Below are 24,990 nucleotides of genomic sequence, written 5' to 3' on the forward strand. Positions count from 1 at the left end.
CGAGGATGAACTGAAGAGAAGGAAATGCCATTATTGGCTTACTAGCAGCACAGACATTGATTCAACATTGGAAAAACTGAAGCCATTGCCTTCAGACACCCGTCACCAACATTGTTTCTTCATCACTAATCCCTAACTCTGTCTCCCCAGCCATCGACAGTCAGAACCAGGCTGATCATGGCTTGATTGCCTTATTTCATCCTGAGCTGTGCTTCTCACATTCCCTCCAACAAAGCCTGCCCACTTTCACCTCCAGAACCTCACCTCTCCAGCCCTACCTCAACTCATCTGTGTCTGAGGCCCCACTCTCTCCGGACTCTACTATTCCAATGTTCTTCTGGCCAGATGCCCAACTGCTATTCTTCGTCAACTTAAACTCCATTCAAAACACTCCTGCTTGACTGTAACCCTCCCCAACTGCTGTTTTATAAGGCACGTGTAACCGCCGATTTCCACTTCTTGATTTGATTTGATTTATTGTTGTCGCATGTATTAGTATATAATGAAAAGTATTGTTTTTTGTGCACTATACAGACAAAGCAGACCACTGATAAAAGTACACATGGGAGGAAGAAAGGAGAGGGTTGTGTGTAGTGTTATGTTCATAGCTAGGGTGTAGAGAAAGACCAACTTAATATAAGGTAGGACCATTCAAAAGGCTGACGGCAGGAGGGAAGAAGCTGTTCTTGAGTTGGTTGGTACGTGACCTCAGACTTTTGAACCTTTTTCCTGATGGAAGAAGGTGGAAGAGAGAATGTTCGAGGTGCGTGGGGTCCGTGATTATGCTGTAAACAATGAGACAAATGCCTGACTGGTCTTTTTTTAATTCGTTCATGGGATGTGGGCGTTGTTTGCTGGGCCAGCATTTACTACACATCCCTGAGGGCATTTAAGAGTCAACCATATTGCTGTGGCTCTGGAGGCCAGGCCAGGTAAGGACGGCAGATTTCCTTCCCTAAAGGACATTAGTGAAACACTTGGGTTTTTACAACAATCGACAATGGTTTCATGGGTCATCAGTAGATTTTTAATTCCAGATTTGTATTGAGTTCGAATTCCACTATCCGCTGTGGTGGGATTCAAACCCAGGTCCCCAGAGCATTACCCTGGGTCTCTGGATTACTAGTCCAACGACAATACCACAACACCACTGCCTTCCCTGTCTGTTCTGCTCGTCGTTGTTGAAGGCTGAATGTTGGCCGTGATGCAGGGAGAAAAAGTGCCCTGAGACGTCCTGATCTTAGTGCCTCGCTTGAAGGACGGCACCTCCAATAGTGCAGCACTCATTCAGTGCGGGCCCGGCAGTGTTCACCCAGGTTTGTCCTCAGGAGGATCTCGAGCTCTCTGACTCTGAGGTGAGAATGCTACCACGTTGACGGGTCTGTGCTTTCCATTGATGCTGCCTGACCTGCGGGCTGGGTCCAGCTCTGTCTGTTTTTGCATTCAGATACAGTGCGTTTGAAGTTGTGCTGCTTTTCACTTTCTTTTCAAGTGTAATGTATATAATTTATTCTAGCTATTTCTATAGACTTATTTGGGGATTTAATGTGTTGGTTTTGATTCAAGATCAGATCCTCTAAAGTTGATCAATAAAGAAACATTGTGGCAGTCTTGGCATCTTCCCCTGTTGCTTTGAAGTCTTTGCTTTGTTGTTATCATGTATTTGCCATTTGGTGCCTTGAGGATAAGAACATTGTCCAGCTGGCTGGTTCCAATGAAGTTGATTGGTTGCTCTCCGGTACCGCTGGTGAAGCTGTCTTTGTCCATTTCCCAGTACTTGTCTGTGGACATTTCTTTACAGTATTTCTGAAATGAAGATAATTTCTCTTTGAAATAACTTGGGAATGGAATATTTCATCAAACTGGTATGTGCATCACTGGAACCTTACCTCCAAGGTGTTTGCTAATTGTCAGCAAGTTAAATTTTAATTACCACTGAAAGAAATCCGACAGTGCCGTTATTTGAGTAATTGAGGAAGTAAAGCGTGTATTCACTTTCCTACTGCTGCTCATTGGATGTTGGCACTTTCAGTGATTTGGTGTATTAACTACAATTAGACTGTAGCCAGATTAGCACAAAGCCCTGTGTGGATGTTCTAAAGTAAATAATGATCTGTATAGAGATTTGAAGCACAGTGGTTAGCACTGCTGCCTCACCGTGCTAGGGACCCGGGTTCGATTCCCGGCTTGGGTCACTGTGTGGAGTTTGCACATTCTTCCTGTGTCTGCATGTGTTTCCTCCGGGTGCTCCGGTTTCCTCCCACAGTCCGAAAGACATGCTGGTTAAATGCATTGGCCGTGCTAAATTCTCCCTCCATGTACCCGAACAGGCGCCAGAGTGTAGCGACTAGGGGATTTTCACAGTAAATTCATTGCAGTGTTAATGTAAGCCTACTTGTGACACGAATAAATAAACTTTTACTACATGTGATCTGGAAAAAAACATGACATTTGGTGCACTTTGGAGGGAATATTATGAGCAGTGTTGTGGAGTGATTAAGCAAATACCTTTTAACAGATGACGCATGTTAGACTTCGAAAGCAAGTACAGTGCTAATTGTATTATGATGATGTTGGCGTGACTCTTTGCTGGAAGAGAGAATGTTGAGACGCAATTTAATAGTTTTTTGTTAATCAAGTATTCATGAAGAGATTTGAAGAGTGAATTGGGGAAATCTAATTCCAATGGATTGGTTGACACAGAAAAGGGGGGTCACCGATTTTTAACATCGAGAGGTCAGGAGATGCATAAAATGTATTTGCACAGTTTGGCAGAGCAAGGAATGCTTCATTGCAGGAGAGGCTGAGGCAGCAGCCAAAATCTCCTCTAACAGAAGCGAAGGTGAACAGAGGAAAGGATGGTCAGAAGAAAGCAGGACAGTGGGATTGGTTTTTGGTGTGCTGCAGGGCACGATACGAAAGATCCGCCAATGATTTATCTTTGGAGAGCTAGCACAGAGCAAATGGGTTGAATGGCCTCGTTCTGTGCTGTCAGACGTCCGGTGTGAATCAGTAACTGGGCATGTTGACCAATTGATTTTGATATCTTTCTGTAAGTTGCTGTCGGGTCGACAGGATACATTTTTGGGATTCCATTCTTATCTTTTTGGTAATGTATCTAGAAATTGGGCAAATATTAATGAGATTGTACAGCCGGGAGTGGGGGGAGAGTGCAAAATCAACACTTAGTATGTCAGACAAGGTATGTGTGAGTTACATTGTCCGTTTTCTCTGAAGGAGATTCTTTTTATCCTGTAGTTTGATTATCATTTCTCACCTGTTTGCCTGTCAGTCAGAATGTTGGTGAATTTATTTGCGCAAGAATTTTGACATTATTCTTCAATTGCTGTCTCGGGAGGACAGGGAGAAGGGGAGAAAATGAAAAAGGAATATATTGGAGGAACAAGAAAAGGCCACACTGTTCACTCTGTTTCAATAACAGAAGCAACTTATGTTGCATCGAAATGTTATAAAACAAAGTACACCAGGCTGATCCCTGGGATGGCGGGACTGACGTATGAGGAGAGATTGAGCCGGTTAGGATTGTATTCGCTGGAGTGCAGAAGAATGAGGAGGGAATCTCATGGAAACCTATAAAATTCTAACAGGACTGGACAGGGTAGATGCAGGTAGGATGTTTCCAATGGTGGGGTGTCCAGAAGACAAACACGGGACATGGTTAACAGAGTACGCTTCGTCGTCCAGTACTTCCCCGGAGCGGAGAAACTATGGCATCTCTTTCGGAGCCTTCAACATGTCATTGATGAAGACGAACATCTCGCCAAGGCCATCCCCACACCCCCACTTCTTGCCTTCAAACAACCGCGCAACCTCAAACAGACCATTGTCCGCAGCAAACTACCCAGCCTTCAGGAAAACAGTGACCACGACGCCACACAACCCTGCCACAGCAACCTCTGCAAGACGTGCTGGATCATCGACACGGATGCCATCATCTCACGTGAGAACACCATCTACCAGGTACACGGTACCTACTCTTGCAACTCGGCCAACGTTGTCTACCTGATACGCTGCAGGAAAGGATGTCCCGAGGCATGGTACATTGGGGAAACCATGCAGACGCTACGACAACGGATGAATGAACACCGCTCGACAATCACCAGGCAAGACTGTTCTCTTCCTGTGGGGGAGCACTTCAGCAGTCACGGGCATTCAGCCTCTGATCTTCGGGTAAGCGTTCTACAAGGCAGCCTTCACGACACACGACAGCGCAGAGTCGCTGAGCAGAAACTGATAGCCAAGTTCCGCACACATGAGGACGGTCTAAACCGGGATGTTGGATTTATGTCACACTATCAGTAACCCCCACAGCTTGCCTCCTGGACTTGCTGGCTGTCCTGTCTGGAGACAATACACATCTCTTTAACCTGTGTTGAATGCTCCCTCCACTCACATTGTCTGTATCTTTAAGATCTGGTTGGCTGTAGGGATTCGCATTCTAATCAGTATTCTGTTAACTTGATTTTGTGTCGCTGTGCCCTGTTTGAGAGCAGATTTCCACTTCATCTGACGAAGGGGCAGCGCTCCGAAAGCTAATGGTGTTTGCTACCAAATAAACCTGTTGGACTTTAACCTGGTGTTGTTAAAACTCTTACGGGGTGTCCAGAACCAGGGATCACAGTCAAAGGATATGGGTAAATATTGAGGTGAGGAGAAATGTCTTCACCCAGAGAGTGGTCAGCCTGTGGAATTCACTCCCACATAAGGTAGTTGAGGCCAAAACATTGGGGAAGGATTCTCTGGGTCTGCTACCTCCTCGTGAGTATCACGATAGCTCAGAGAATCAGGAGTCACCGGGCAGGGACCTGATGCATGTTCAAATTCACCAATTAAATATAATTAACGGACTTGAAGCCCAACTCAAATAGCTCCCACTATTCACCGTCACCCCTGTGGGATTTGCATTGGGCAGGCTTTGGTACACGTCCTCACAACCAAGGACCTGGTGTGTTGGACCGTGAGGGTTGAGGAAGCACCACCAGCCTCTCTGCAATGAGAGGCACTGCCCCCTGCACCACCACCCCCCCCCCCCTCCCCCTACCTTCCCCACAACATGCGGGTATGAGATTTATGCAACCCTCCACCTCCCCCAACTAGGAAGCCTCAGCAACTTCAGATCAAAGCTGTGTGTGTATATTGGAGCTGGGTACGCAGCTGTACAGAAGGGAACCCCCCCTCCACTGGATGAAATTAACATCTCCTCACTGTCAGAGGACTTCAAAACTTCTAGGTTTCCCCGCTGGCGTGGGCACTTTTCCCACTTCAGGAGAATGCCGGCCATTGTTTGTTTTCAAGAAGGAGTCAGATAAAGCTCTTGAGGAGAAGGGGATCAAAGGAAATTGGGGCGGGAGGAACAGGAACAGGTTACTGAGTTGGATGATCAGCCATGATTATATTGAATGGGGGAGCAGGCTTGAAGGGCCAAATGGCCTACTCCTGCTCCTATTGTCAATGTTTCTCTGAAACTGAGCCATATAAGGAGATTTTAGGTCAAATAACCAAAAACTTGGTCAATGAGGAAGGTTTTGAGGAGCTTTTCTAAAGAAGGGTCTGAAGGGGAGGGGGTTGAGTTGAGGTGGGGTGGTTTAAGGCAAAGGGGGCTGAATGAGAGATGTGAGGGAGAAGGGGTGGACTGAGGAGGGAGAGGTAATGAAGAGGGTGAGGTTTCAGGAGAGAATTCTAGAGCTTGAAGCCTTGGCAACTGGATGCATGGCCACCAATAGCAGAAGAATTAAAATCAGAAATGCTCAAGAGGTCAGAATTGTAGGATTTCAGATCATTTGGAGGGAAATTGGTATTTGTTTTGGCTAGTCAATATGTTACATAAACCAAATCCACGTTATGAGTAAATAAAAGCAAAATCCTGCGGATGCTGGAAATCTGAAATAAAAAGAGCGAGTACTGGATAAACGCAGCAGGTCTGGCAGCATCTGTGGAGAGAGAAACAGAGTTAATGTTTTTAGTCTGTACAACTCTTCTTCATGTTGGGAGTGCCCAGCTGGTAGAAAATCACAATTTTAGGCTAAATGACATTAAAAAATAAATGACGCTTTTCCTCAGACTTTAGCTTATTGGGTATCTCACTGCTTCCCTTGTCTCAGTCGTGACTGTTGTTCCATTCGTATGGAGTTCCCTCCCCAAATCTATCTCCTTGAACACCCCTCCTAATACTCAGTTTTTTTTTCCTTATGGCCCTGGAAATCGGGACATTCTTCTTCTTTAAAGACACTGTAGAAATGAAAGTTAACACAAATATGGTTTAACTGTGAATATTGCTCTGCCTGTAAGTTATAAGTTATAAGTTTAAAGGTGCAATTCCTACTGAATGAAGCACAGACTGACATTGTCCTCCTAATCCGTACCACTCTTGCTCGTTTGGTTTCGGTTTAGCTTCATTTTGCTTGAGTTCAGTTTTCACCTTTTGAATCTTTGTTCTTGGCCTGAGTTATACCGGGGGAGAAGGAACGCTTGGCTTGATGTCAGGTGCAGAGTCTGTGGAACACGGCTCAGAAGATTTAACCTTCGTCTTGGGGCAGTCGACGGAGAACATTCCACTGGGAAGTGGCAAAGGTAAGTTGGCAGAGAAAGATTGAGATCAACTGACCAACCTTCGGCTGGTGAGATGTTGCTTAAGGATTGAGGTCTGGTTCAGATGGAGAATGGGGGTGGTGATTTGATTTGATATATTATTGTCATTTGATTTATTATTGTCACATATTAACATACAGTGAAAAGTATTGTTTTTTGCATGCTCTACAGACAAAGCATACTGTTCATAGAGAAGGAAACGAGAGAGTGCAGAATATAGTGTTACAGTCATAACTAGGGGATAAAGAAAGATCAGCTTAATATATGGTAGGTCCATTCAAAAGCTCTTCTTGAGTCAGTTGATACGGTGACCTCAGTCTTTTGTATCTTTTTCCCGATGGAAGAAGGTGGAAGAGAGAATGTCCGGGGTGCGTGGGGTCCTTGATTATGCTGGCTGCTTTGCCGAGGCAGCGGGAAGTGTAGACAGAGTCAATGGATGGGAGGCTGGTTTGCGTGATGGACTGGGCTATGTCCACAACCTTTTGTAGTTTCTTGCGGTCTTGGTCAGAGCAGGAGCCATAGGTGCTGGAAGGGAGAGCAATGCAATACAAAGGGCAGTCGCCATGGTTATCTGAAAGGCTTGGAAGTGCACTTTAATTAACAGCAGGAGACTTCCACCTGACCTGTGAAAGTGGTCGTCATAGAGGAGGAAAGCAATGTGCCCTTTACAGAAGTGTTTGGTGTCTAAGGCGATGTGTCCCCATGAACTACCCTATTCGAGATCCCCTGTGGTGATCACTTGAAATGAGAGAGTTGATTTGAGCAACTTATCAAATGGAACTGATGCCTTAACTGCTTGTAACAAACATTGATTATAACCCAGCAACAGAAAAACAATATTAATGGTCGAGCTTTTGGTTTTTGCAAAATTAGGACCATTATTTGTAGAACAGTCAGGTTGCAATAGCTCCACACGCAGAGTTGCTAATTTCCTGGACATGTAGATGCTTCTATTGCTGCCCTTGTTATTTATTTGTGTGTGAGGATTCCTCAGCTTGTAAATGAGTCTGCTGGTCTGGTTTGAAAAGCCAGGGCACTGCCAAGTCAAAGCCACATCTCTTGACAGTTTAGACCTCTGCAAACAATTCATTTGTAGAAAGTCCTTCTGCTCAGTGAAATGTGACCTTGATGTCGATGCAAATGGAAGAACGGGCTCTAAAGCTACAGGAAGGAGAATGCTGCTTGCATATGTATGAGGCCCCACGAGCAGGTGGAATAGAACCTCTCTTGAAACCAGGGTTGATGTGGAACTTTTCACAACTGGTTGTAAATGGGGCTACGTCCACAGGAATGCAATGTACGTAACTTCAAAGAAAGATGGGAAACCTGATCTTGGAGCATAGGAGCACGAGTAGGCTATTCAACCTTGCTCCACCATTCAACTAGATCATGGCATTTTCCCGCAATATCCCAATGTCCGTTGATAGTCCTTTAATACATAGAAACTTATCGATCTCGGCTGTGAATGTGCTGAATGACTGAACCTTCACAGCCCTCAGAGTCATAGAGGTTTACAGCATGGAAACAGGCCCTTCGGCCCAACTTGTCCATGACGCCCTTTTTTTTAAAACCCCGAAGCTAATCCCAATTGCCCGCATTTATAGAGTCATAGAGGAGGTAGTGAATTCCAAAAATTCTTCCTCACCTTCATCCTAAATGACTGGCCTGGAATTCCAGGTCTGCTGGCTTGGCCTCTAAATAGGAAGAACACGAAAGTCAACTAAAAGGGAAGCATTTCCAGTGCAGTTCACCAGAAAGAGAGTGCAACACAAGACTATTAATTCCAGAGGCCCAGGCTGAAATTCTGGGGACATGGGTTCAAGTCCCATCTCTGTAGCTGGCGGAACTTTGAATTCAGTTCATAAAACACAGAATGTAAAGCTAGTCTCAGTAATGTTGACCATGAGAAGTACCATCAGTTGTCATAAAACCCATCTGGTTCACTGGGCTAAAATCCTTGAGGGAAAGAAATCTGACATCCTTACCTGATCTGGGCTACATGTGACTCCAGACCCATAGTAATGTGGTTGACTCTTAACTGCGTTCAGAAATGGCTGAACAAGCCAGTCAGTTTGAGGGCAATTAGGGATGGGCAACAAGTTCTGGCCATGCTGGTGACCCCATAAATAGCACACATTTTTTAAGAAGTGTTCTTGTGCCTCCTGCAAGTGTTGTAGCAGTATGGTACATCAGCAATAACTTGCCTGTGAACAAGACTGTGAGTGAATCTATCTCTCAAAGCAATTGGAAATGAGCCCACCGTTCTCCTTTATTAACATGGTTGTTGTGAGATGTTTCACACAGGCCAGAGAACACAGCAAACTGAACTGGAAACCTGCACCTCAACCAACCCAGTTATTGCCGAGACAAGAACCATAAGCGCTAATAACCATGGTGCCATATCTGTCAAGGAAACACCCCTCTGTGTTCCGGCTGTGGCGCCTTTCCAGAACGCTTCTGCTAAGGCCACATCGGAACTAATTCAGCACAAGCCAAGGATTGAACTTGACATATTCCTGGCTTCTAGTTTCTCGAAAACTGAAGAAAACATGTTTTCTTACCAGGCAAGTGTCAAAGGTGATTGTTCCTGCACACTTTAATAGGATTGCGAAATGAAAGAAAATACGTCCTTAAAGCAGTGTTATATTCTTTCTACTGACATTCATAGAACATAGAACATTACAGCGCAGTACAGACCCTTCGGCCCTCGATGTTGCGCCGACCAGTGGTACCAATCTAAAGCCCCTCTAACCTACACTATTCCAATATCATCCATATGTTTATCCAATAACCACTTGAATGCTCCCAACGTTGACGAGTCCACCACTGCTGCAGGCAGGGCATTCCACGCCCTTACTACTCTCTGAGTAAAGAACCTACCTCTAACATCTGTCCTATATCTCTCACCCCTCAATTTAAAGCTATGTCCCCTCGTGCTAGCCAACACCATCCGAGGAAAAAGGCTCTCACTATCCACCCTATCTAATCCTCTGATCATCTTGTATGCCTCTATTAAGTCACCTCTTAACCTTCTTCTCTCTAACGAAAACAACCTCAAGCCCCTCAGCCTTTCCTCATACGATTTTCCCACCATACCATGCAACATCCTGGTAAATCTCCTCTGCACCCTTTCCAACACTTCCACATCTTTCCTATAATACGGCGACCAGAACTGTACGTAATACTCCAAATGCGGCCGCACCAGAGTTTTGTACAGTTGCAGCATGACCTCCTGGCTCCGAAACTCAATCCCTCTACCAATAAAAGCTAACACACCGTACGCCTTCTTAACAACCCTATCAACCTGGGTGCCAACTTTCAGGGATCTATGCACATGGACACCCAGATCCCTCTGTTCATCCACACTACCAAGTATCTTACCATTAGCCCAGTACTCTGTATTCCTGTTACTCCTTCCAATGTGAATCACCTCACATTTTTCCGCATTAAACTCCATTTGCCACCTCTCAGCCCAGCTCTGCAGCTTATCTATGTCCCTCTGTAACCTGCCACTTCCCTCCGCACTGTCTACAACTCCACCGACTTTAGTGTCATCCGCAAATTTACTAATCCATCCTTCCACGCCCTCATCCAAGTCATTAATAAAAATGACAAACAGCAGTGGCAAAACAGATCCTTGCGGTACACCACTAGTAACTGAACTCCAGGATGAATATTTCCCATCAACCACCACCCTTTGTTTTCTTACAGCTAGCCAATTCTTGATCCAAACCACTAAATCACCCTCAATCCCATGTGTCCGTATTTTCTGCAAAAGCTTACCATGGGGAACCTTATCAAACGCCTTGCTGAAATCCATATACACCACATCAACCGTTTTACCCTCATCCACCTCTTTGGTCACCTTCTCAAAGAACTCAATAAGGTTTGTGAGGCACGACCTACCCTTCACAAAACCGTGCTGACTATCCCTAATCAAATTATTCCTTTCTAGGTGATTATAAATCCTATCTCTTATAATCCTTTCCAATACTTTGCCCACAACAGAAGTAATTACCAGGGTTGTCCCTACTCCCCTTCTTGAACAAGGGGATAACATTTGCTATCCTCCAGTCTTCTGGCACTGTTCCTGGAGACAATGACGACACAAAGATCAAAGCCAAAGGCTCTGCAATCTCCTCTCTAGCCTCCCGGAGAATCTAAATCCCATCCGGCCCAGGGGACTTATCTATTTTTACCCTTTCCAGAATTGCTAACACCTCCTCCTTATGAACATCAATCCCATCCAGTCCAACAGCCTGCATCTCAGTACTCCGCTCAACAACACTGTCCCTCCCCAGTGTGAATACCGACGAAAAATATTCATTTAGTGCCTCCCCTATCTCTTCAGACTCCACGCACAACTTCCCACTCCTGTCCTTGACTGGCCCTAATCTTAACCTAGTCATTCTTTTACTCCTGACATACCTATAGAAAGCTTTAGGGTTTTCCTTGATCCTACCTGCCAAAGACTTCTCATGTCCTCTCCTGGCTCTTCTTAACTCTTTCTTTAGGTCCTTCCTGGCTAACTTGTAACTCTCAAGCGCCCTAACTGAGCCTTCACGTCTCATCTTAACATAAGTCTCCTTCTTCCTGTTCACAAGAGATTCAACCTCCTTAGTAAACCACGGTTCCCTCACACGTCTGCTTCCTCTCTGCCAGACAGGTACATATTTATCAAGGACGCGTAGTAGCTGTTCCTTGAACAAGTTCCACATTACAATTGTGCCCATCCCCTGCAGTTTCCTTCCCCAACCTATGCCAGCTAAATCTCGCCTAATCGCATCATAATTTCCTTTCCTCCAGCTATAACTCTTGCCCTTTGGTACATACCTATCCTTTTCCATTGCTAAAGTAAACGTAATCGAATTGTGGTCACTGTCACCAAAGTGCTCACCTACCTCCAAATCTAACACCTGGCCTGATTCATTACCCAGTACCAAATCCAATGTGGCCTCGCCTCTTGTTGCTCTATCTACATACTGCGTCAGGAAGCCTTCCTGCACACACTGGACAAAAACCGACCCCTCTAAAGTACTCGAACTATAGCTTTTCCAGTCAATAATTGTAAAGTTAAAGTCCCCCAGTACAACTACCCTGTTACTTTCGCTCCTATCCAGAATCATCTTTGCAATCTTTTCCTCTACATCTCAGGAACTTTTCGGAGGTCTGTAAAAAAAAAAACTCCCAACAGGGTGACCTCTCCTTTCCTGTTTCTAACCTCAGCCCAAACTACCTCAGTAGACGAGTCCTCATCAAATGTCCTTTCTGCCACCGTAATACTGTCCTTGACTAACAATGCCACACCTCCCCCTCTTTTGCCACCTTCCCTGCACTTAGTGAAACATCTAAACCCCGGAACCTGCAACAACCATTCCTGTCCCGGCTCCAGATATTCTGTGGGAATCAATATCTCAGATCATTCTTGTAGAGAAAACTTTCCTCCTAATATTCCACAGTGATTTCTGGCCTTGCATAAATCCCCTAACCCCCCCCCCTCCCCCCCTGTCTCCCTGTCTGTCTCTCTCTCTCTCTCTCTCTCTCTCCGTCTCCGTCGCTCTCTCTCTCCCTGACCATCTATGAACCTCTCAGAATTCTGTTGTTCCTCTCATTTCCCAACCATTGGTGATTCTGTGCTAACAAATTGTTTTGTTCATTGCATCAGCTGGTAATCTACATTGGCTATTGCTGCTTTCCCTAGCAAGTTGTCAGGATGGCCGAGTGGTCTAAGGCGCCAGACTCGAGCAGTGTGATTCCTTGCTGTGTTTCAGCTTGGTGAATTCTGATCCCTTTCTAGGGGCGTGGGTTCAAATCACACTCCTGACCTTTCTCTTTAGGATGGCACAGTGGTTAGCACTGCTGCCTCACAGCGCCAGGGACCTGGGTTCGATTCCCGGCTTGGGTCACTGTCTGTGTGGAGTTTGCACATTCTCCCCGTGTTTGTGTGGGTTTCCTCCGGGTGCTCCAGTTTCCTTCCACACAAAGAACAAAGAACAGTACAGCACAAGAAACAGGCCCTTTGGCCCTCCAAGCCTGTGCCGCTCATTGGTCCAACTAGACCAATCGTTTGTATCCCTCCATTCCCAGGCTGCTCATGTGACTATCCAGGTAAGTCTTAAACGATGTCAGCGTGCCTGCCTCCACCACCCTACTTGGCAGCGCATTCCAGGCCCCCACCACCCTCTGTGTTAAAAACGTCCCTCTGACATCTGAGTTATACTTCGCCCCTCTCACCTTGAGCCCGTGACCCCTCGTGATCGTCACCTCCGACCTGGGAAAAAGCTTCCCACTGTTCACCCTATCTATACCCTTCATAACCTTGTACACCTCTATTAGATCTCCCCTCATTCTCCGTCTTTCCAGGGAGAACAACCCCAGTTTACCCAATCTCTCCTCATAGCTAAGACCCTCCATACCAGGCAACATCCTGGTAAACCTTCTCTGCACTCTCTCTAACGCCTCCACATCCTTCTGGTAGTGTGGCGACCAGAACTGGATGCAGTACTCCAAATGTGGCCTAACCAACGTTCTATACAGCTGCATTATCAGACTCCAGCAGTCTGAAAGACGTGCTGGTTAGGTGCATTGGCCATGCTAAATTCTCCCTCAGTGTACCCCAGCAGGTGCTGGAGTGTGGTGACTAGGGGATTTTCACAGTAACTTCATTGCAGTGTTTTCGTAGGCCTACTTGTGACACTAATAAATAAACCATTATGCAAGTTTTGGCCTTGTTCACACTGGTTTGGTTTGGTCTAGTTGGGTGGTTTTACCAGAGGCAAAAAATCATCCCACAATCTAAACAGGGCAACTTTCAGGGGTGCTGCATCCAAGACAGGGTACGGGAAGTGTTTCGGTATGAAGCTCACCTCGAGTGACTGCTTTGGCCTAACCATCAGATCAGATCATATTTGCTTCCACAGTAAGTGTGCTGGCATCTTAGGGTGCTAAGTGCTGGCGGGATAGTTGAACTATTAGGACAGGTGTTTAATGCACCAGAAATGCTTTGGGTTTAATTTGCAATCCTTTTGTGTTGGGGCTGGACCAGGAGTGGACACTATCGGCTTGGGGGCGGCTGAGTCATTTGTATTGCGATCGGCTAAACAAACACTGTTTGACCGTTTCAGCAGGGGGCCATGAATATATTCCCTTCTTGCAAAGGAATTGTGACGATTAGTGCAGAGACGAATTTCAAAGATGCTGCCTTCTTGCAAACTGTTTAGAAAAGCTCCCCCTTTGAACCAGTTGCTCAGTGACGGAAACAAGTCATCTTATCACTGCAATAGAAAGAAGACCTTCGGTTCAACTGGTTTAAATAACAAAAGGCTGAAAGGAAAGGAAAATTTGCATTTTTATTTGGTCTTTCATGGGACATGGGCGTGGCTGGCAAGGCTGGTATTTGTTGCCCATACCTAACTGCCCACGAACTGAGTGGCTCGCTAGACCACTTCAGAGGGCAGTTAAGAGTAAACCACATTGCCATGCCAACAAAGACAGAAAATGCTGGAAAATCTCAGCAGGTCTGACGGTGTCTGTGGAGAGAGAATAGAGCTAATGGTTTGAGTCAGGCTGATGCTTCATTGGAGCTCATTGCTGTGGGTCTGGAGCCACATGTAGGCCAGACCAGGTAAGGATGGCAGATTTCCTTCCCTAGTGAGCCAGGTGGGTTCTTACAATAATTGATAGTTCTCAATTTCAGAATTATTAACTGAATTTGAAATCTACCGGCTACCATGGTGGAATTTGAACCCATGTCCCCAGAGTCCAAGGTCTCTGGATTACTAGTTCAGTGATATTACCACTATGCCACTGCCCCACCCACACACTGTTGACATTACAGGAACCTCCCACCAATGGCAGTGTGATAATGACCCAATAATCCGTTACTGTAATTCTGACTGAGGGTTAAATATTGGACAGGACGCTGGGGATAGCTACCCTGCTGTTCTTCAGAATAATGCCATGAGATCTTCTGTGTCCATCAGAGAGGGTAGGTGGAGCCTCAGCTTAATGTCTCACCTGAGAGACGGCAGCTGTAACAGAGCCCTGGAGGGGGACTTGAACTCTCAACATTGTGACTCAACGGTTGAGAATGCTACCAAAGGAGTCACGGCTGGGGGAGGCCGCTTCACAAAGAAGCAGTCCGTCCTTTTAACATCCATGGTGGTGAGGCTGGAGTTACAGGTATTGTCCAGAGTGTCACAAATCAGCCGGTGTGAGGCGGACCCGGCCAAAGCAGCAGCTGTGGCAGTGCAGTTGGCCTCAGTGCCTGTGACTTGTGTCCTGTCTTCTGTTAAAAGCTCAAATTTAAGGAGTGTGCAGAAACATCATGAATAAGCGTCCTGTCGCATTGAAGGAAGGCAGGTTCAACCACACAAAACACACTGCCTATCACATCACTGTGGTGGAGGTCAAATAAAATGGTTTTGCAGTGCACATCGGGTGAGATATCTTGACCAGAACGACAGTATACTTGGGTTCTGCTTGTTGTGAGGGAGGCAGTGCACACAGGGGAGGTCTTGCTGGATTTGGAATGCTGCTCGTACAGACCCATTAATTATAAGTCCACAAATGCCTAACTAATGGACTTAATCACCAGGAACAAAGCTAAGGATTGCTGTGTGAAAATAACCAACTAACTAACTGGCTGTTAACATTATTTCAGAAGGGAAATCGGCCTCTCTGACTTCTTATAAGTACTAACGTCCTGTGTGGTGAGTCTTGTGATGTACCTTGAAATCTTTAAAGATTTAGCTAAAGTTTTTGCATGAAGGATTATGACAGAATATTCACAGAGCGGTGTCATCCGATGCATTTGGCACACGTCCCTTTTGGATAATGAATCCAGATGTGGCTAATTGCTGTTCTGATAAGTAAATAAAGAATGAGTAACGGCACCATCATTGAGCCTATGATCACAATCCTCACACTCAATGTGCGCATGTGAATTTGGCTCTTTATGCATGTAATTGTGGATTTAGTTGCCTGACTGAAGGTAGAATTTCCCAGTTGTTTTTCATTGTCTTGTTTCCTTCAGCTCCTTGGATGCGACTGAAAGTAGGGACGAACACCAAGGGCGGAATTTTCCTGTTCCGCGCCTTGGGAATCGTAGCGGGCAGCGGGTGGGCCATGTGAAGCCCCATTGACCTCGGGTGGGATTTTCTGGTCTTGGGACGAGCGCGGCCGGAAAATCCCGCCCCAAATCTCAACACCATGGAAACGGCTGCAGGGCAGAACTGTGGGGGTGCTGCATTGTTGGCGATGCTATCAGGCTGAGACATTAAGCCCACGGTCTGATCAGCCTGTTTAGGCGACCTGTTTGCGGAGGCAAGGAGAGTCCTTTCCCAGTGCTCTGGTCAACGTTCGTCCCACTGCCAAAAATAATTCCCCTCATTGGTTTTTATTTTTAATTGCGCTGATTGGCTGCTGGATATTTGCATGTGGGACTAGAGTGTCTGCCACTTGCTTGGAAAGTACTTGGGTGTCCTGTAGAGATGCACATTTGTACAATTTTTCCTCTGCCTCTCTCTGAGAGTTTCCCTTTTTATTTGTCTCTCCACTTTGGTGGAGTGTATAGGGGGGGGGGGTCAAGGGTTTAGATCCGTCACCATGAGTCCGAGAGGGGGAAGCGTAGGCAGAGAGAGGGAGACCATTTAATAAAATTCTTGCAGGCAGCTGGAAATGAAGAGAGCGATTACCGACCGTGACAGATCAGTTATCTGTTCCACTTGGTTTCATGAGTGGTTATGTGCATTCACCATTCTTTAGGGAGGTTTCAACCTATTCAGAATTGTGGCTACTTTAAACTCAGTTACTGCGTGGCTGGAGGCAGCCAGTCTTGGTGGAACAGACTTTATCTAGCCCGTTCCATCTATGATTCAGATCTATGGAAATTGGGTGACTTGTTTTTCTGCTCTTCCTCCCCCCCCCCCCCCCCCCCCCCCCTTCTTTAGTTAGGTTTGAGGAAAATATGCAAGGTCACAGCCAGTTAGGTGGAGCAGAAATTCCCTCACACGATTGTTGAACGAGTGATGGAACACTCACTGCGGTGGAATCAGCGATCCCTATTGATCCCAGATGTGTGATACATTTTATGCAGCGTTGTGCTAGGTTTCCGAGTGACCACTTGCTGTGCTGGCTGCCTGAACAGAGGCCCTGTTCTGGGGCCTCACTGCTCTGCTCTTTCCAGTAAATGGGTGAAGGGCGGGAAGCAGCTTTCTCGTATCTGAAGCTTCACATTGACTGACCTGCGAGCGGAAATTTCCTGAAACCAGCGCGGGCCAGCCTGCTTCACGGGACTTGCGGCAGAGCCGCAATGCGGGCAGAGGGTTAACGAAGGAGACGGGGGTGGGGAGGGGAGCGGAAGGGTGAGGGGATTGTTTAATCCCACATAAAGCTTCTCATTACTGAAAACCTTGGCCCAAACATCAAACTAACCGTGTCGCTTCCAACAAAAGCAACTTGCAGTCAATGCTGAAAATCTGAAGCAAAAGAATTGCAAGCGGCTGGAAACATTCAATAGGTCAGGCAGCATCTGTGAAGAGAGGAAAACAGCATTAACATTCCAGGTCGCTAACTCTTTCTCTCCTCACAGATGTTGCCTGACCCACTGAGGCTTTCCAGCATTTTGTAATACCTCGACGCAGTATCAGAGTTTTGATGCATATAATGTTTTGGAACATTGTCAGTTTGTATTTGCTTTACATTCCTGTGCGTCACTCGGGGATATTTGACTTTGCTAAAGGCAAAGATGCAACGGGAAAACCAGGGGTTCGAAGTTAAGGTTTGCAATCGGGTGAAATCTCCTGTGACGAACCGGGCTTTTCCTTGTAAAATTTGTGCGGTTGTGCTTGGGATGCAGAATCTTTCAGTTTATCCAGCCAGTCAGAGAGTTCAGGCCTGTCATGGGGTAACCTGTACATTTGCATTTGGTTAACTCAGCCGGCTTAGAAATGGAAAATTGGAAATCCTGCATTTAATTTTTTGTGAAATACTCTGACCAATCTTGCTGCTGTCCCTTGCCCCATGAACAGGAGGCCGGGTCTGGGAGCCCACCGGTCAGTCTTAATTGGGGGGGTTGGAGAAAGCGTGTGCCTGCTGGGATGGCAGCCTGGGATTTGTTGGAGGGGAATATGGTCTGATGGGATGTCGGCCTGGAATCCTGGGATTTGTTGGGGGGGAGGGGGGGGCCATGTGGTCTGCTGGGATGGCAGCCTGGAACCCTGGGATTTGTGGTGGTGGGATGGGAGTGAGAAGGTGGGCGGAGGGGAGCTGCTGGGCGGATGTTGAGTTTGGGGGTCATTCAGGGTGTGGGGTCAGTTAAGGCAACACTGGTGACGCTGAGGGAAAAGAGGGATTTTTGGCAAGATGCGGTTTGTATACTGGGGGAATATTACTGGTGAGATAACCAATTGTTAATGATCAAATAACTATATCAAGAGTACAAAATGACCAATTTAACAGGGTGCGAAGATTTTGAACAAATTTTCAACCCAAGTTAACCGCCACATTTATAAAAAATGCTCTGTGTTTGTGATCTCCACCGACTATTGAAGGAAGCTAACTTGATTTCTAAACCATGTATAATGTGTGTTCGAGCCCAGAAAATAGTGACACGTCTCCGTGATTTTTGTGGTAACTGAGCAACAGTTAACAAAACTTCCCCTGGAGACCATTAAGTGGAGGGGAGAAGGCAGCTTTCCTTGGTACCTCACATGGAGTAATGGAGTTGAAGGTCAAGATTCCCACTCGGGGATGCAGAGACGTGATTCTGCCTATAGCTCTACATAATAAGGTACTAGAAACCACCTTTTGGAGGTGGCGATGGTGCTTTTGGGGTTTTTTTTGTGTGTACGCGTCAGAATGTCTCAAGTATATTTGAACTCCAGTTTCCAAGTTTCGAAGCAATAGATTTGTAAAGTCTCTTTGGATCCAGTGTGCGTCAATACTTTGCAGAGCCTCAAGTCAAAACCATGGTTCAAACTTAGCCTTTGATGGGACTCGTGGATAAGGGACAGGGAGGGGGAAAAGGAAGAAAATTAAGAGCAGTTACAAGTGGTTTGGGATGTGACGGAGGACTGACTTTGCATCATCAAGTGATAGACAAGTGTTTCTGAATATCTTGAGAGAATTCCTGCCCTTGCAATGCAGCATTGGCAAGTGCAAGGGAAAAGGTTAATGAAATTCTACTTATTTTGTACAGGTAGTGCCATTTTAATGTGTTGTGTTAACAGACTGGTTCTCAAAGCTCTCTTATACTGGGGATTTCCTTGTCTTGTGTCTGAGTTTGACGTAGGCTAACAGAGTAAACAGCCCGCATAATGCGAATAGTAATCCGAGAGAAAGGGAGGGGGACAAAATTTAAATGCTGTCAGTGATATGCTGCCATGGCAGTTGCAACACTGGCTGTCTAACCAGGGGATTAGCTGGTGGCACGGTGGCACAGTGGGGTTAGTACTGCTGCCTCACAGCGCCAGGGACCCAGGTTCAGTTCCAGCCTCTGGTCACTGTGCGGAGTTTGCACGTTCTCCCCGTGTCTGCATGGACTCCTTCGGGTGCTCCGGTTTCCTCCCACGCTCCAAGATATGTGGATTAGGTGGATTGGCCATGCTAAATTGACCCTAGTGTCAGGAATTAGCAGGGTAAATGTGTGGGCTATGGGGATAGGGCCCAGGTGGAGATTGCGGTTGGTGGAGATTGCGGTTGGTGCAGACTCGATGGGCCGAATATCCTCCTCCTGTACTGTAGGGATTCTATGATTGATGCTATAGTTAGTCAACGTCTCCATCATCCTTGTTTCGGGGTACTTCCAGAAGGCGTGAAGGCAAACTAGATGGAGCTCTGTCTACTTTTAGCTCTTTCTATAGGGGTATGAGTTTTCTGGATGATGCTGAATGTAAAAATGCTTCAAGTTGCACTCATCTGGTTGTTCTGTCTTGTTCAGTTAGGTAACCAACTAACCAGTGCTTTTACTTGGAATCTGCATTGGGCCAAACTAGTCTGCATCACTGCTTTAATGTGGAGATGCTAGCGTTGGACTGAGGTAAACACAGTAAGAAGTCTCTCAACACCAGGTTAAAGTCCAACAGGTTTATTTAGAATCACGAGCTTTTGGAGGCTGATCTTTCTCACTCACCCGATGAAGAAGCAGCGCTCTGAAAGCCCGTGATTCCAAATAAACTTGTTGGACTTTAATCTGGTGTTGTGAGACTTCTTAATATGTCTTTTTAACCACCTTATCTACCTGTCCTGCTGCCTTCAGGGATCTTTGGACATGCACCCCAAAGTCCCTCTGGTCTTATGCATTTCCTAGCATCCTACCGTTCATTGTGCATTCCCTTGCTTTGTTAGTCCTCCCAAAATGTATCACCTCTCACTTTTCAGCGTTGAATTCCATTTGCCACTGTTCTGCCCATCTGACCAGCCTGTCTATATCATCCTGTAATCGAAGGCTTTCCACATCGCTAGTTACCACACCACCAATTTTCATGTCATCTGCGAACTTACTCATCAGACCCCCCAAATTCATATCTAGATCATTACTGTACACTACAACTAGCTAGGTGGTACCACTCCTGTGGTACACCACTGAACACAGACATCCAGTCATAAAAACAACCTTTGACCAACACCCTCTGCCTCCTGTCACTAAGAAGTCTCACAACACCAGGTTAAAGTCCAACAGGTTTATTTGGTAGCAAATACCATTAGCTTTCGGAGCGCTGCTCCTTCGTCAGATGGAGTGGAAATGTGCTCTCAAACAGTGCACAGAGACACAAAATCAAGTTACAGAATACTGATCAGAATGCGAATCCCTACAACCAGCCAGGTCTTAAAGATACAGACAATGTGGGTGGGGGGAGCATTAAACACAGGTTAAAGAGATGTGTATTGTCTCCAGACAGGACAGCCTGCAAGTCCAGGAGGCAAGCTGTGGGGGTTACTGATAATGTGACATAAATCCAACATCCCGGTTTAGACCGTCCTCATGTGTGCGGAACTTCGCTATCAGTTTCTGCTCAGCGACTCTGCGCTGTCGTGTGTTGTGAAGGCCGCCTTGGAGAATGCTTACCTGAAGATCCGAGGCTGAATGCCCACCTGAAGATCCGAGGCTGAATGCCCGTGACTGCTGAAGTGCTCCCCCACAGGAAGAGAACCGTCTTGCCTGATGATTGTTGAGCGGTGTTCATTCATCCGTTGTCGTAGCGTCTGCATGGTTTCCCCAATGTGTACCATGCCTCAGGACATCCTTTCCTGCAGCGTATCAGGTAGACAACGTTGGCCACATTCCTGCCACTAAGCCAATTTTGGATCCAGTTTGCCAAATTGCCCTGGATCACATGGACACTTGCATTTTTAATCAGCCTCCCATGTGGGACCTTGTTAAAAGCCTTACTGATATCCATGTGGACTACATCAACTGCACTGCCCTCATCTACACACTTAGTCACCTTCTCGAAAATTTCAGTCAGATTTGTAACACATGATCTTGCCTTTACAAAGCCAGGCTGACTATCCTTGATTAATCCTTGCCTCTCCAAGTGGAGATTAATTCTATCACTCAGAATTTTTCCCAATAGTTTCCCTACCACCTAATCTTAGACTCACTAGCCTGTAGTTACCTGGTTTTTCCCTACTTCCCTTCTTGAATAATGGCACCACATTAGCTTTCCTCCAGTGCTCTGGCACCTCCTGTGGCTGGAGAGGATTTGAAAATTAGCGTCAGAGTCCCTACAATCTCTACCCTTGCATCACACAGCAATCTGGGATGTATCTCGTCAGGGCCTGGGGATTTATCCACTGCTAAAACTACTATCGCCTCCTCCCTCTGAATGCTAATCTCTGTTTTCTGTTTTGTAGTCAACTTGCTATCCAGCCTGCTGCCTGTCCCCTCATTCCACATGCTCTGGTGCATTGTCAAAGGTTGTGCCTGCATGTCATTGTAATGTAAAGGGACTCTGCAGAGCAAGGGTTAATGTTAGTCTGGAGAATAGTACCATCCATGGTATGAGTCACATGGTAATAGACCCAGAGATCAGGCAGGGAAGAACTGGCATGGGAGAGTAGCACCATGCGTGGCAGTGACTGGGATCTATACATAATTAAGAATTACCAATAAATGGTTCATTCTTAAACATACAAGCCTCAAGATCTCAATGAGACACCAAATGAATCCATAACACAACGCCAAGTATATCAGATCCAGTGCATTGCCCTTGTGGAGTCATTTAATTCTTTAAATAATTCAATGAAGTTATTGAGGCATGATCTTCCCTTTTGGGCGGCACGGTAGCACAGTGGTTAGCACTGTTGCTTCACAGCTCCAGGGACCTGGGTTCGATTCCCGGCTTGGGTCACTGTCTGTGTGGAGTTTGCACATTCTCCTCGTGTCTGCGTGGGTTTCCTCCGGGTGCTCTGGTTTCCTCCCACAGCCCAAAGATGTGCAGGTTAGGTTGATTGGCCATTCTAAAAATTGCCCTTAGTGTCCTGAGATGCGTAGGTTAGTGGGATTAGTGGGTAAAATATGTAGGGATATGGGGGTAGGGCCTGGGTGGGATTGTGGTCGGTGCAGACTCGATGGGCCGAATGGCCCCTCTCTGTACTGTAGGGCTTCTATGATTCTTCTATGATTCTATGATTTTGGAAATCCCTGCTGAACCATTTATTATATTTTTGGTGTCCAGATGCTTTTCATCTAAAACATTGAAGAAAGATTCGAACAGCTGATAAACTGGCTGTTTGACCCCCACCAGGTTCAATTTCTCTTTATCAATGATGGAGTGTATATTAACTGTCCGCCAGTCATCTGCCCCAACTCACTTCATGAGTGAATTTTTATCTTTTACTTCATGAAGGGCCCCCTTTAAATTGTTTTTGCTTGCCTAAAGTTAAATAGGAGTGGCTTCCATCAAAGTATTTGTGTTGTTGCACTAAATGTGGGCTGTCTTTGTAAAAAGTAAAGTCCCATAGTCCCAGGTGACTATAGGCTGCATTCTTTCCTCTTTGTGGGAGAGAGCTGACTGGTGGTGATTTGACCTGAAAATCATTACACCTCAGGCAAGGTTGAGAAAGCAAGGCCTTCAGGAATAATCTCAGCTGGTATGGGGATTGAACCCACGCTGTTAGCATTGCTCTGCATCACAAACCAGCCGTCCAGCCAACTGAGCTATACAGACTCCTCTTGTATGATTCTGCTATTCTGTCATAAGCAGAGTTTCTCGGGCAATCTATTTCCTTTCCACATCCTGTACCCCTGCAGTCCCCCAGTGCTCTGTCTTAAGCCCCTTCCTCATCCTCACCCTGTCCTTTGGTGGCATTACCCACAGCTGTTGGCTCAGGTCACACCTGTACGCTGTTGCTCGCCAGCTTGTCCTCTCCGACAGTCTTCACCCCGCGAGTACCTCTCTGTGGTCAGACTGCCCCTCCGACATCAGGTTCAACGCCAGTCACAGCTTCTTTCAGCTGAACCACGGGAAGACTAAAGTCATTGTTTACAGCCTCCCCAATAAACACTCTCCTCTGTCCTGTTGCTGATGCCAACTCCGTCCAAGAGTATTCCCTCAGACTGTGCGGATTGTGAAACTCGTCTCGTTCATTTGCCAGCTGCATTTCCATCACTTCCCACCCTGCCCTGTGAAGCTACTCATGCCCACCTCTATCCCCCTCAGCCTCTGCCAATCTCTCTCTCCCTTAGATTCGTGTAAGGATCCGATAGGGTCATTAGGGAGAAATTATCTCCCCTGCGTATGTGCAATTCCTGAAATAGGCGCTGAACCTTCAAATGGGAGCTGAATCGTGCACTGCAGTGGCACGGTGGCACAGTGGTTAGTATTGCTGCCTCACAGTGCCAGGGACCCGGGTTCAATTCCCGGCCTCGGGTCACTGTCTATGCGGAGTCTGCATGTTCTCCCCGTGTCTGCGTGGGTTTCCTCCGGGTGCTCTGGTTTCCTCCCACATGTACAGGTTAGGTGGATTAGCATGCTAAATTGCTCCTTGGTGTTAGGGGGATTAGTAGGGTAAATATGTGAGGTCACAGGAATAGGGCCCGGGTGGGATTGGTGTCGATGCAGGCTCGATGGGCTGAATAGCCTCCTTCTGCACTGTAGGGATTCTATTCCCTACAGCTCACCAAAACCTTCTGAAGGATGAATAGGGATGGATAATAAATGCTGGCCTAGCCAGTGATGCCCACATCCCATGAACAAATTGATTCCTTTTCACGATGATAAGTTGATCGTTGAGGACGGAGATGGGGATAATTTAGAGGGCTGTGAATCTTTGGAATTCTCTGACGGGAAGGATTGTGGATGCTCGATGTTTGAACATATTTAAGGCCAAGATAGATTTTTGATGTCTCGGGGATTCGAGGGATTTGGGGACTGGGTGGGAAAGTGGAGTTGAACCCCAAGATCAGTCATGATCGTATTGAAAGGCGGAGCAGGCTTGAGGGGCTGTACAGTCTTTCCTCCTATTTCTTAGGTCCTTGCATTCTGAACCAAGGTGGCAAGGTAGAGCTGGGGTAGAGTCAGTCCCAGTCTAACTGGCACAGACTTGAGGCACTGCACAGCCTCCTCATGTTCCTTCCTATAACACTCTATAAAGTGCTTTAGGATAGTTTCTGTATTCAAGGCACTCTCTAAACATGAGCTGTTCTGAATTTTGCACCCACAGAATTTGTTTTATTTCAGCTTTCAGGAGCCTGTGGAGTGGTGCTCTCTGCTCCGATTTCTTTCACAGAATGACATTCCTGCTAGTCCCTTGGCAAAAGGCTTTCTTCCGTCTGCAAAGTTGAAGAAAAATCTTGCCACTGACTATTGGGTTAAAACTAATTCTCGAACTTTGCACTTGGAAGAGCACTGGCTGAGGGGAAAGATTTCTTTTCCCACGTGGCACTGACTTCACTTTCTCAAATTACCACTTTGCATTTCGATAACAGTGCATGTTTTTAAAAAAAAAACAGAATCCAGTGACCGGCTCCAAGAGGGAGCGGCAGCGCTGGAGGTGGCACAGTGGTTAGCACCGCTGCCTGACAGCGCCAGGGACCTGGGTTCGATTCCCGGCTTGGGTCACTATCTGTATGGAGTTTGCACTTTCTCCCCGTGTCTGTGTGGGTTTCCTCCCACATTCTGAAAGACGTGCAGGTTAGATTTATTGGCCGTTCTAAATTGCTCCTTCGTGTCAGAGGGAGGGGAATTAGCAGGGTAAACAGGTGGGGGTAGGGCCTGGGTGGGATTATTGTTGCTGCAGGCTTGATGGGCTGAATGGGTTCCTTCTGCATTGTAGGAGTTCTATGATTCTAACCTTTTGTGCCTTTGTCACAAAAGCGCCTGTCGAAGTGTCAGAACAACACCCCCGTCTTGCTTTCGGAGATGCTGTTTGCATTCA

The 24,990-nt window shown here is 46.5% G+C and overlaps 1 protein-coding gene and 1 non-coding gene across 2 annotated transcripts in view; both read left to right on the plus strand.

Annotated features, from left to right (window-relative positions):
- Positions 1-24,990, plus strand: part of LOC144500250 (protein bicaudal C homolog 1-like) — a 222,813-nt gene that overhangs the window by 18,649 nt on the left and 179,174 nt on the right. The gene's annotated exons all lie outside the window — the stretch shown is intronic.
- Positions 12,317-12,435, plus strand: trnas-cga (transfer RNA serine (anticodon CGA)). The gene is made up of 2 exons: positions 12,317-12,354; positions 12,390-12,435. It is a non-coding gene; the product is annotated as a tRNA-Ser (tRNA).

The sequence above is a fragment of the Mustelus asterias genome, chromosome 11, assembly GCF_964213995.1.
Source record: "Mustelus asterias chromosome 11, sMusAst1.hap1.1, whole genome shotgun sequence".
Lineage (NCBI taxonomy): Eukaryota > Metazoa > Chordata > Chondrichthyes > Carcharhiniformes > Triakidae > Mustelus > Mustelus asterias.